This window comes from Anopheles funestus, chromosome 2RL (assembly GCF_943734845.2).
Source record: "Anopheles funestus chromosome 2RL, idAnoFuneDA-416_04, whole genome shotgun sequence".
Lineage (NCBI taxonomy): Eukaryota > Metazoa > Arthropoda > Insecta > Diptera > Culicidae > Anopheles > Anopheles funestus.
Window position 1 is genome coordinate 20596153 of NC_064598.1, and position 12831 is coordinate 20608983.

Genomic DNA, 12831 nt, shown 5'->3' on the forward strand with positions numbered 1-12831 from the left:
GTAAGTTCATCGAATTGCCTTTCATAATTTTGATGAATTTCCATAGCCTAGTGTTCTGTGGTCCGACATTCATTTTCTTAAGGTTTTCCGCCCATGCTGAGTTTCGAATTAGTTTTATGTCATATTTAATTTCCTCGGTCATTCTATTATAATATGTTTTCAGGGTTAAGTTGCGCCTATCTCTTTGCCATTGACGCCTAACTATGTTTCTTTTTTTGATTTTGGACAATATGTAGGTCGGAAGGATTATTCTGTATTTGTCAGGAATGCTTAATGGAACATATTTGTTGTGGGCTATGTTGATTGTACCGGTCAAGTAATTTATCATAATGTCGATTTGAGATTCGTGTTTAATATTATTTAAATTAAGTTCGGTTAAATGTAGTCTGCTATCAATGAATGCTTGATAACCAGACCAATTTGCCATAGCGTAATTTGGTATGCCTTGTGATGTTCTAGCATTTATGCTGTTAGTCGTTATTTCGAAATATACAGGTAGGTGATCGGAGTCAAAGTTGGTGAACACCTTAGGTTCTGATAATTCATGAAGACCATTTGTCATAACCAGATCTAAAATAGAGGGAGAGCGATTTGGATCATTTGGGACGTATGTTGGGTTTACAGGGTTTAGGATGATAAAATTCCTTTTTTGAATTTCTTCAAAGAGGGTTTTACCCATCCTGTTGGACCTTACGCAATTCCAAAGCTGATGTCGGGCATTAAAGTCGCCGCAAATTACATAACTATCACGAATATTGCTCAGAGCTCTGATGTCATGTCTAAAGCTATAAGTATCAGTGTTGCCACCTGGGTTGTAAATTGACACAATATTAATTAAGCCTCGATCTGTTGGTACGGATATTCCTATCGCTTCGATTATTGTTAATTTAGGTAGTTTAAGTGCAACACAGTTAATTTTCTTACAAATTATTATTGCAACCCCACCTTTTTCTCCCGGGTACCTATCTAACCTTAGTATTTTGAAATCTGGGTGTGAAAAACGTATATTTGGTTTCAAAAAAGTTTCACTTATCGCAGCAATGTCAATTTTTTTTGATTTTAAGAAATTAAATAGTTCAAAACTTTTGTTTAGAATACCATTAGCATTCCAATATAAGACTTTAAGCTTCACCTTATTTCCCATTTGGAAAACAATACTTAGCAGTTATCTGTACAATTACAGATATTAGGTCTTTTTTTGAGCTACACTTGCTCAGATTGATGTACACATCTTCTACTATCTGCCCTATTTCGCTTAGATCGATGTTGAGGTCAAACTGTCGGGTTTGAGTTTGGGTCTTCAGGGCATTGCTGTAATTCATAGCATGCGGTATAGGCTTTGGAACTTTTTCCAAGCACGGGAAGTTAGTTTGCTCGAAACTAAATTGGGCTGTTTTTGGTCTAATAGTTTTAGTTCTACTAACCGTTGCTCGTGTTGGACACCCTTGGAAATTGGCAGTGTGGTGGTCACCGCAGTTCGCACAGCGTAGCTTAGAAGGTGTAATCTTACCATCCGGACTTGTGGTCGTTAGGCTCAATGGACACGATTTCGAAATGTGCGTACCGGCACATTTGACGCACACGGGTTTAAGGTGGCAATTTGCATCGCCATGTCCAAACTTCTGGCAATTTTTGCACTGGATCGGTCCGTTTGATGAAGCGTAATATTCAAAGTAAACGCGATGATGGTTCACTGCACGAATGTTTCTTAGTTCACTGAGGGTTACAGACCCTTTGGGGAAGTGGAGCAAATATAACATTTGATCATCGAACTTCTTTTTTTTAATATGAAGTTTTTTAATTGCCTGTGGTTTTACATTTAAATCTTCTAGGTAAGATTGAATGTCTTCGATTGGGTAGTCGGGTAAGCCAAACAGGACAATCTTTGTCGTTTTCTCTTCGTTCAGCAAATGTGTGTAAAATTGCGTGCTCGTGCGTTTGAATTCCTCTACCACTTTACGGAAGTCCGCGGTGTTTGTTGTAGTAACTACTATCCCTTTTGTAGTAATATTTGTGGTGTAATGCACGACACTAACAGATGTAATTTTACGATGTACATCTCCTACTGATGTACCGCATACAATGATCGGTGGGACGCGTTCCACTTTACGTGGTTTGACTGTGGTCGCGTTGCGCGGGATTTCTTCGGTATCACTGAGGAGCTCGTATTCGTTGCAGGTTGGCACCGCTGCAATGTTATTCACGTTTCCCAAATCCAGGGAGGCTTTACGAGGCCTACCTCGTTGTTTTTTGACTCGGTCCATGTCGCTGGACCGAGAAGGTGATCGCTTTCTGGTCGTCTCCAATACGTGTAATACAGTTGTCACTAATACTTGTTAATTATTCCCTTTTAATCTGATCAATACCCGAAGCAAAACACGTCCGTACTGGTCGGTAGCTCGAGGTGGAATGGATATAGTTTTCATACTTTAATGACTTTTTTAATATAAATTTATACGCTTTTGTTAACTTTTGTGTTTGTTCTGCTTAACAATTTGCTAATAGCCATGATGTGCCAATTTTAAATGATTCCCTTCTGATGTTGGCCACAAATTAATACGCCTCACATTATTACGCATCAAACAATAGCGCTGAAACTTAATTCCAAATTTAATGATGCATTCATGGAATCATTTCCATTATCCAGAAGCTTCAAAATTCTTTAAACAAAACTATTGCAACATGCCAACTTTTTCACCGTTTTTTCCCCACTCACTCAAAAGCTGCACCAATTGCTTCTTTACCGGTGGTATATATCGCACAAAAACAGACAGGAACGAGCCGCAAACAAACAAAAATCTCATTAAAACATTAAAATGAAGACACAATCACCCGGTAAAGCTTGGTACGGGCATTACACATCCCCAAAAAACCTCCCCTGGTATTCGGGGGTCGGGGATGGGGACACATCCCCCTTTTGTGCATTGCTGCCGAAAAGTGCATCCGGAGTTCATTGTGCATCCGGAGCTTAATTTGCCGGAAATGTACAATAGACAATGGGATGCCCTCCGATCCGATGCCCCACGGCTGCAGGGCTTCCACTGTTGAGCTCCCTTCATCCTTCTCCACCTTTCTTCCTGACCATTCCCGGCCATTGTTTGACCCAATATCTGTCGCTGTCGGACAAAAGGTGAATGCATTTCAGACCCAAACGTGTGTGTGTGTGGAAGTTTGTGTGCTTAAAGCAAACCATTAACACTGGTGTTGTAGCACACAGTGTCATTATGAGATTTACGATGCGGTTGCACCACACTTGTGCATTGGTTTTTCGGGTGCATGCGCAAGGCACTGTTGCTGCTGCAGCTGCAACCGGACACGAAGCTGTGGGGTTCAGTGGCGTTGCGAAAATGCTCCCTCTCCCTTCCAATCCTCCCTTTCTTTCTTCCATTGGAAGGGTAACGATCGGGAATGTCGGGCACCGACCTATTATAACTTCCGGCCAGTGGAAGCCACCAGTAGCACGGCCAGCTGGAACCATTCCCACAATCTATTTGGTTAAGCTGCTAACACTTCGGCAACGGCAACCGGTCTTAAGCGATCGTAACTATTGAAAGACAAAAGCCAATAGGCAAATGGTTTGCAGATAGTTTTGGCAAGAAAACTTCAACTTCCTTTTCGGATGAAGAAAGCATAAAATTCGTCCCATTTCTCACGTGCGGAAAGTTTCTAATCACTTACCACCATACCACCCAACGAATCGGAAAATTATTATCGATGAATCCGTTAACGGTGTGACACACACAGCACCAGCAGCAGCGCCATCAATCGATTGGTACTGGGCCATCGGGATTCATACGTTTCGGTACCACAACAAAACTCACAAAACGCGCACACAGCTGATGCAACGGTCACAGGCACATCATTATTGCGTCATTTGGAATTTATTATCCTTTTGCACTGTATCGAGGGGGGGAAAGGGTGGAGGGTTGCCTTTGCCACAAGTTTTGACTAACGACCAGTCAATCGGGTGCCGGGATCAGCATGGAGTGGCGTGTTTGACCTCTCGGGCCGTTTTCAGGTTCGAAAGGTTTCTACAAAAAGAGAAGAAAAAAGGGGAAAGGGGATGGGGGGGATGTGAAGTAAGAGAGATTTGGGGTAAAGTTTCAATGATCGTCCACCTTCAACCGTACTGCTTTCGACGAGTTTTGCACCCTTGACCGAAACGATGCTCGAAAGGTCATCGCGGAACCTCATTACCGCCAGCTGTCGTGGTCTCATTTATAGCGCCCTTTATTTTATGGTTGAATTTACCGTGCTTTCGTTCGGATCTTTTTTTTCTCTTTCCTGTTTTTTTTTTGCATCCCACCTCAAACTTCTGCCCTTGTACGGGGGTTCTACAAGTATTGGCAGAAAGCTATACACCATACTGCCGAACATTTTTGGATGGAAGGAGTCAGATGGAAGGAGTGAAGCGCGCCATTTTTATGTCACCCATTTGTACAGTGCGCATCACGCAGTATCGCCCTTCTGCTGCGTACCAGTCAAACAGTTGATTTGTCACGATACAGGAAACGAATCTGTGCAAACTCATCCGTAACCTCACCCTCGACGCTGTGCCATCTTCTGTGCCGACGATGATCAATAATATCCAACCCTTAGGTGAACCGTTTTGACGGGGAAGAAGCGAAACAAAAACCGGACAACGAAGAGCATCAAAAACCAAACGAGCTGATTTATTTTCATCATATTTTTCTTGATGTTTTGTGTGTTTTTCTCTCTCTCTCTCTCTCTCTCTCTCTGTTTGCTGTTGAATGAAATTTACTGTTACAATCGGTTCCCAAGGTCCGTATAATGTGGTGTGCCGGAGACCGATGGCCGACCGATTTGAAACGCAGGTCACGTGGAATCCATTCGGTGTCATCTTGCGATAAGGATATGTGATTTATGCCGTTCCGTGCCGAATCCGGATCCGGATCTATGGCGCGAATTTCTACCCCAAACAGCTAGCACGCACCATAACTGAGGATACGCAGTTGGGAGTTTTGACACCAAAATGAGAAACCCTGGCGCTTGTGTCTGGGTGTGTGTTTTTGGGGATGGTGAAGCCGTCAAATGGCAACAGTGAAACGATTCATCTGAAGGGTCAACTATTGAGTTGTTCATCCATTTTGGGGGATCGTGTTACGATTGCCGAAAAAGTGACAATAAAACCCCATTTCCAATCGTCGGGGATGATGCTTTGAATATATTGGCAGGAATAATTGTTTGTTTATATGATTTACTCTCATGTTGGACATGTTCCGAATGAGACAATCGTTAGAGGAGATGTATTTGATCGTATTAGGGATAGGATTTATTTTCATTTTGCAATTCAATTTTAAATGCCTTTTTTTTGGGGTTTGCTCACTTACTCACCGAGTAAAACGATGAAGATAATAATAATTCACTGTGACACCGAAAATCATCACCTTCAGCTGTACAAGTGGGCTGCAACTCGTAAGCTTCCAATTAATTTGCAAACTCATACTCAACCTGCATCTCTGTAGAAGTAGTTCTTCTGTATGTACTCGTTCTGCCTAAAAAAACAACAACAAAAAAACACTCCTTTAGTAAGATCCGAAAGGGGTTTTATCAGTATCACAGTTACATCTCTGCCTTCTTAACAGAATTAATGTCAGTTTCAATTGGTCATACGACCGTACGCTTCAGACTTTTACCTCCACGTCTTCTTCCAGCACCCGTTTTGGGCAGCACTCTAAATGCTTTGTTTGATTTTGCCATCCAAACGGCCCTATTCCTTACGACTGTTGGATTCGATGGATGAAGAAATCACGATAATTGTTTTAGCAAATTTCCGCAAAACCCTTCCGGGGATGACTCGTGCTGCACTGGACGCGTTGGTTTCGATGGACATGTGCGTTTCCAGTGTGTGTTCCAGCATCTTTTTCCTATGCTTCCTACCTCAAACCACACAAAAAACGGGGCAGCACCAGCGTGGACAGTGTATTGCGGAAAGACTCTACTCGTGGTTCCGGGCGTACGGGAATGGACCTGTCGGAGGAAAGACCACAAAACGGCAAAACGTAGAACGACAGGGAGTTTCTAATGAAATGCTACAGCATTCTGCACTAAATGCAGGCAAGGATATGGCATTCACCTAGCTGTCCTGAGGGTGTAGTTCCTAACTGCAACGAAGACCCATTTGTATTGGTCCGGCTACATCGGGGGGGAGCTGTACACGTACCAGATCGAAATGCCAGTCTCGTAGACACAGCAGCAGCTACAGCAGCAGCGACAGCAGCAGCAAAACCCATTGTGTCCAGTGACACTGGCTTCGGACTGCATTTGCATTTGTTTACTGCAGCACACATCCTTACCGATGGTGGATCACGCAACCGTACCAGTCTAAGGACAAATTGGAATGTGCGAAAGGGCCGCAAGCGAGGGCTTTTGTCTTTATCCTGCATACATCCATGCCTACACGTACACGGTTCAGAACGTTCCAAAAAGCTGGAATTCCGAAGAGCTATCTGTATCCCGTGTTCAAGTTGTTTGTCTGTACGGATCGGTGCAAATTGATATATTTTACGCAAATGAATCGGGGGAGTTTGCTTGTAAATTTAGATACTTTTTCCCCATCCGGGTGCAGCTACATTCCTAGCCCTAGAAGGTGCAAAAGAAACGAAGATCGTTTCCTATTTACCCAAAGCATCAGGTGTAAAGTGGTCAATAGTGCACTTTACGGTGGTAGAGCGAAAGAAAGTCTCTTTTATCCAACTTTTAGTTGTATTTTTTCTTCCGTACTGAACCCGACAAAATGATGCGTTTTATTACACTTGTTCTACACTACGTTACAACTTGACATTACATGTCCACAGGCACATGGCTCTTAAGTGATGTGTTTCAACGAGCAAAAAAAAAAAACATACATAGCACTTCTTGCCAACAGAACTCATCAAACTAGCGACACACGAGTAGCAGTGGCATAAAAGTTAGCACACAACAAAAAAAACGTCCACACGACACACCCAGGCTTCCGTGCCGTGTCACACATCTCACCACCCAAGACGCTAATTTATTTTCGCTACTTCGCCTTCCGGACGTTTGACTTTGTCAGATTGGTGGTGATCACCTGCGTCGTGCAATAAATCTTTCTCCTCGGAAACCGACACGCACGCACATGCCCCCTCCCCCGGGTCCCTGTATCTACCAGCTTCATACCTTGGTAAAAACACCGTACAACCGGAGGTAGCCCATGAAGCACTGATGGATTTCTCTGCCTGACTTGATGCCCCCATCCCCGGGACACGAAAGATAAATAAATAAATTGGAAAAGAAGTGATTATTTGTTTTTAATTTTCATGGTTTTAATTACCAACTTCGCATTGCGCAAAAGGCAGAACCACTCCCCGGGTCAGGTCAGGCTTCTGGGTTGGCCTCAACCTGATGTATCTGCACCCAGCCAAAGCACGATGCTACGAGTACTGCAGACGATTCGCGTGGGATTGTCTAATTGTTCGCCAACGTCAACAGAAAACCTCCTGCGTGAAAATCAATTCTTCGCTCGCGGTGTAGCAATTAATCAAAAGAAATATTTTCAAAGTTAACACAAACATAAACCCACACGTTTGTGTTTTAAAATAAACTTTCCACCATGCTCGAAAACAGTTCGTTCGCTATCGGGGCGTAACTGGTTGTACCTGACGAACGTGACACGGAGTGCCGGAAATTGTTGTACCTTTTGCATTAATTTTAATGCGCTCGGAAGTTGTGACGACGGTTCCTCTACCTCTTGATGATGATGATGATGATGATAGCTACCATCAGGGGAAGCTCGTTTCTCGGCTGCGGCTGTCTGGTCGTACAACCCGAACGGGCGAACTAACTTACACGAACTGGCAGGATGTGGTTTTTGGGTAAGCTTAAACTATGGACACTACTGAAATGGCTAACTTTGCTTTACAACTCAAACTTTAAGCTAGTTTTTTTTTTCATGGAACACTTCTTTGATGGACTGCTGTTGCTATTTCAATACATTACAGTAAACCTCTTATCACTAATGAAAGAGAATTACGTTTAATACATTGGATTGGATGAATTGTTTAAAGCTGCATGAAGAGACATTACAATCTCTCAATGATAGACGTAAAATAGAACCAAAATGAGAAACGAACACTTTTAATCGGATAACTTTGCTGGATAAAAATGCTTCAGAATGATGTATCGGAACATGAAGGAGCTTTTGTTAAGTGATGATGCAGGGCTTAATTGGTTTTTTGATCTTGCATTTAACATTTGGACTCCGGCCACATTCTATGACACATTTTTATTTCTTAAGTAATTAGTTATTTCTTCAAATAATATTATATAAGTAAATAAATAAAGGAGTTAAGAAATATAGGCAAACTTCCTATAACGAGGTTAAATTTTTACCAGCATGTTAGTCGTTGTGCAGGAGATTTTTTTTCGTACAATTTTTATGAAAATTTAATAATTAAAATCCGTTCCGCTCTAAAAAATCCTTATTCTGAGGGTGTTTAACTTATTGAAAAACAAAGATAATTTTTTTAAATTTGTTAACCAACTTTTGAAGTTCTTAACGGCTGCTTCTGGTTAATTTGGATAGTTTCTGAACATTTTTTATCAAGCCAAAATGTTTCGACTTTGGCAATGAGCAGCAAAAACAAAGAAATTCCAACAGTTATATCTAATTCTGACGAGTAAGTTTTTAGTGATAAGGCCATTTTGCCAATCACTTAAGTTTATATTAAACAACAAACAATAAACAATATTGTTCATCTTCAAATATTTAGCTCGTTACAGGGGTATTTTCTTATTATTTACATGTTGTGGTATTTGTTTTAAGGTTCAACAAAATGCCACCAGACTTGGTTAAAGTCTTCACTTATCTCTACCATGTTTAAATTGAAATAGCTTTTTGCTCGTTTAACAGTACCTAAAGAAGATTATTGTGATGCAAAATCGATAAATAGCCTGGAAATATCGAGTATAAAAGGCGTGATATCAATGCTGGAATTATTTGTTATACCACTGTATAAGTATTGGATCATTTGCTATTATTAGAGTAACAGAAGATTATAAGGTGCTTAACGTTGTCTTACTACTAATTCAAGATGCAAAACAAAAACGTCCCCGCTAGTAAGTGCATGTAAATTCTCCTGCAATGAAACTTCAAATAGATCATTCATCTAATGGATTTTTAGAAGCAAATGTTAAATCACAACCTTCAATGGAATGTGTAATGTGCCCCATACCGTAAATCTTTACCAATCCTTGCACCTCCCGGCCACATTGTTGTGCTCCCTCTCTTCCTCACCAACGGCTCACCAACTCTCGGGATGCAAAACAAAAAACAAACAGGCCAGATTCCACAAACGGATATTGCATCAGAACAGAAGGCACTTTATTTCAACCTGCAATCGGTTTTTATTTGCCAAGTGCGCATCACAGCTCGAACAGCTCACAGCTCCGTCGCATCCTTATTTGACTTTAAAATTTATTTGCATCACATGCGAAACCATTTGCACTGCGTTAAGACAAACCTTTACCCACTGGTCACTTCGGTTTCATGTAGATTCAACTCGTTTTTTTCCTCTCTCTTGTTATTTTTTTTTTGCTTTATTTGGTCATCTGCTGGGTGTTACCGGAAAAGGAACCCGAGAGGTCAATTCCAGCTCATCGCCTAACTCCTTAATACGCAAAAGAATGCAATGCACAAAAACAAAACAAAAAAACCGCTCGCACAACTCTTCCTGCGATGCATACTCGAGGACGGTTAATACATGCAGACAGAAAATGCATGTGACGGAGTAAGTACAAAAGCTTCTAACTGGATTTATGCAGCAGAACTATGCGGCCATGAATCTTGCTGTGCTTTGGCGCTACTTCGCTTCGCCACGGTGCTATCGTCCGCTGAAGGCTGAATCGCTTTACTGATCTTACACAAGTTGGTAGAATTTTATTTCCTTTACTGTGTGTGTATGTGTGAGAGAGAGTTTCGTTTGTTTGCATTTTCCCTTCATCTCCCCACATTCCTATCATTGCGATGGAATTTTTTTTCTTTCCATCCTGTCGTTTTTTTCTGCTTCCTTTTTCGAACTTTCCAACCAGTTTGGCTTGAACTGGCTTTTGGTTTTTGGAGTGTGCGGTGTGCATTAAATCTTTTCGCTTTTAATTCCCCAACCGTGGCCCGGTCTGTGACTGTGTCTTTGACTGGTGACTGGTTGGACCTCTTCAATCCTTTTGCCTGATGCCATTATGCGGCAGTCTTCAAGCAAGCAGCGGAACACATTGTGACGTGTTGTCGCTGGATTGTTTCTGACAGGCAACGACACACTCCGTCCGGACGGTTTGGCTCCGGTTTGAGCGTTTTGTTGTTTTGCATTTGGAAATGTTCCGGTTTCGCCCAATCAGATTTACATTTTAGCATTTAGCTTTGCGTTTTTTTGTTGTTGTTGTTGCTATCGTTTTTGTTATGCGCCTGCCATATTAGCAGTGCAGTGAATCTTTTCGAGTAGCATTTCTTCTTTCACTCAACTGGAACTAGCGTGAATCAAGTTTATTTATCTGATTGCACGTAATTTGAATCTCACACATGGACAGGATTTGTTGTAGAAAGTTTTCCGATGTGAAAAATTCTGCTATTTTACCTATTGTTGAGCTATTTTGATATTTAAATACTTATTCAATTATAAATAACGAAATAAATTTAAATTAATAACACAGGGTATTCACCTTGCAAAACAGTGAAATCCCACATTTGTCTCTAAGTTTTTCACTTCAATTCGAAAAGAATTCAAAAATTACTTCAACCATTACCAGCTGAACTGTTTTTTTTTTATCTTTTATGATAATTTGCAACAATTTGTTACCGTGATTAGACGAGTATAATGAGCAATATTTTTTGAAATAAAATGATGCGTCTCCATTAACAAACCCTTCGGTAGAAACAATTCGATAGAAGTGTTACAAGTGGGTTGATAAATTATTCTTTACATAGTTTCACATCAATAGGAAGGATCCAAAGTTTACCTTAATCCTTGAGGTTCTATGAAGAAGGAAAATAGTGAGAAGCCATTAAAGAATGCAGAAATTAAAAGTGCCCTGAATGGAATAGAAGATGATGATCTTTTCTATGATATCAATTGACAGTCCTCAATGAAGCAGAAGTCAAGAAAATTGATAAGACAGAGAGCGAAGATCTGTTATCTGTTATTATGATGATAATAATGATATGTTATTCTAATAGCTGTTTTTTTAAACCCATTTAAACCATTATAAAATAAAAATTCCTTATTATTCAAATTTTTTAAACTCTTTAAACAAATTTTAACTCAAATTAAATTCTTTAAATTAGCTCTGAAATAATTAACTTTTTTGAGGAGGAGTGCAAAAGAACTCTTCTGTACCGGAAACTGATACATTTCGTCCAACGTGCCAAACAGTGGGCCACCGCGACATACGATCGCTGGTGCCGCGAAAAACAAACCGAAACACGTCAAGAAATGGCGCCCACGAACACACACACACACACACACACACGCGCGCAATACGCTACAAACCGAGCAAAATAAAACGCAACCAGGAAAGCTGCTTACACCACTGTTTGTGCGGCTTTTCAGGACGCGTGTGCCTTTCATGCAGCTCATTAAACTTTCTGTAAATTCATTATAACTTTGCCGCAGGCGCAGCTCAATTTCATCTTGCGATCTTACAGCTTCCTTACCTGTGGTTTTTTTCCCCCCGTTTTTTTTTTGCGCTTCTCCACGATGTCTCTATGTTGGAAATGTGGATGAAAGAGTAAAAGGAAGAGAGGGAGAAAAAAGGGAGCGTTATGGGGGGTGTAAGAGTTTAAGGAATGGTTTGTTTTTTTACCAACCTTACCCTTTGCTAGCTTTGCAGGAAACGCGAACCAAAAACGGATGGAAACACGTGCTGTAACCGCATCCACCAAGGTAGTACTTTCTGCTTTCACAGCTCAGTAGTACAAGTAGAACTGCTGCTGGTTGGCAAGTTGCTTCGGGGCACGATTTCTTCTACTTTTCGTACAGAAACTATCCCGTGTAAAAGTGCTCGAACGGTGGAGTGGTATTAACTTAAAAGTCACTAACGAAACTTGTACCGCAATTTTCGCTGGTATTGGCATAGACAGCTTTGCTAAATATACTTTTGCTCCAGCTTCTGTACGGTTTTCCTCATTTTTCGTGGAATAGGAGATTGTAGAAAACATTTGGTATTCATTATTGAAATTTATTTTATTTAATCTACACCTTCACTAAATTAAGTTAATTCTTTAACCATAAAAACAAGAATTTTATTGTTCTCAACACCATTTTTCCCCAGGTCCGTCGTCGTAGCAATAAAAACAAATGACAGCAAAACTAAACACCTCGTTAGTGAACATCAATGGTGCGACCCCATCACAACCGGTGCGGTACCACAATCCCGTACGACAATCGAGCCAACGGCAAACCAGACCGCCCTTCCGGCTGTGACGCGCTTCAAGACAACTTTGTTTTTCTCCAGCACACGAGATACATCCTTTCCCATCAGCATGATAAATGAGTTTTAGAAAAGTTTCCCGAAACGCATCCCGCAAAAGCACAAATCGACAGTACGCCGGCAATACGAAGGGGCAGCTTCAGGGTTTTTTCTTTGTGGCGGGGGCTTCATCAGCAGCCGGTGTGAAGGCCATAAATAAATTTGTAAGCGGTTCCACTAAGCTACACTTCACTAAAACTTACGCACGCGTATAGAACATGGCGGAAACTGTTTGTTAGAAAAGGAAAACATGGGGGGAAAAAACAACTGAACACTGAACAACATTTTGGGAGAAGGAAAAAGAGAGGCAATAATGGCAAAACAAACCAA